Below are 1,365 nucleotides of genomic sequence, written 5' to 3' on the forward strand. Positions count from 1 at the left end.
GACCTTGAAAACACATTTCAACATAACAATGAATTCAGACAACATCCCTTAAAACTCGCCCTTAGATCATCATTTGATTGAAAGGGACTGTTCTCTAAAATTACATTTCTTTCTCTCTCGTGAATGTGTAAGGTATTGCAGGTAGAACTGAAGGTAAAACTTGCTTATATGCAACAGCTGAGACTCACCATATGGTAGGATCTAGATAATCTTCCAAGCCCCTTGGTAGGAGACAGTGACAACGTTTCCTCTGGAGGAGGTTCAGGGAGCTGTTTTGTTGAGGTGTGGTCTCAATTCCTCTTCTGTTGTGCCACTGTAGTTACGAGTCCCCAAGACCACCTGCAGGTTTAGTGATTCTCTAGAATGATTTGCAGAATTCAGAAAAGCTGTAATACTCTGTTACAGTGTATTACAGAAAAGGATACAGATTAAAATTAGCAAAGGTAAAAGGCACACAAGACAGACTTCAGGAGAGACCAGGTGTGAGCTTTCACTTGTCCCTTTGCATGGAGTTCTATGGACAGCAATTAATTCTGCCTGCAGTGATGCATAACAACACGTGTGGAGTGTTGTCAAATGAGGAAGCTCATCCGAGCCCTGAGGTTTTTCATTAGGGGTTGATCACATGGGAATGGAGTGTTCATGTGATTGACTTTCAGTCTCCAGCCTCTCCGGAGATCTAACTACATAGCCCAAGGCTCCCACCATAAATGACATTGTTAGCAGAGACTATTGTGGCATGACCCCAGGACCAAGGTAAACAATGATCTTTTACCAGGCAAGTTATACCAAGATTTTAGAGGTTTTCTTCCAGGAGCTTATCAAGGGCCAGAACTCTCTTTGGAATGTATACACCTGCTGAGTCAACCCTTTACTGCATACCACCAGTGAGGTGGCCCTTTTATTACATCAAGATCCTTTACTACCTTCAGGCTCCGACTTTCCTCTAAGTGCTGAGTGTCTGTATAGAGCACTGCTGCCAAAATTTGCACCCCTCAATGGCCCTACACAGTCTCCTTCATTCATTGTCACCACATAGCTTCCTCTGGCTTTGCTGGTGCTTGTGCCCTATTCTCTTTCCCAAGTTCTCTGCCTGGCCACCCATTTCTACCTTTGGTGAGAAGAGTCACTTTCTGATTGGGGTCCAAGTAGAAAGCAATTGCCCTCCATTGAAAGACACATGAGTGTCCTGGCACCATCTTTGAATAACAAGGTACTTGGAGAGATAGAACGTGAACTTTGGGGAAAGAAGCAGTCAGCTGCTTCCCTAGCTAGTGACACATAGAAAGATTTTTGTAATCTCTACAACACTTGAGATAACTTCAAATTTAGGCAAATATAAAGCTCATAAATGCCTATTGTCAT

The sequence above is a fragment of the Orycteropus afer genome, unplaced genomic scaffold (assembly GCF_000298275.1).
Source record: "Orycteropus afer afer isolate SDZICR_OR568_19922 unplaced genomic scaffold, OryAfe1.0 scaffold00069, whole genome shotgun sequence".
In the NCBI taxonomy this organism is placed as follows: domain Eukaryota; kingdom Metazoa; phylum Chordata; class Mammalia; order Tubulidentata; family Orycteropodidae; genus Orycteropus; species Orycteropus afer.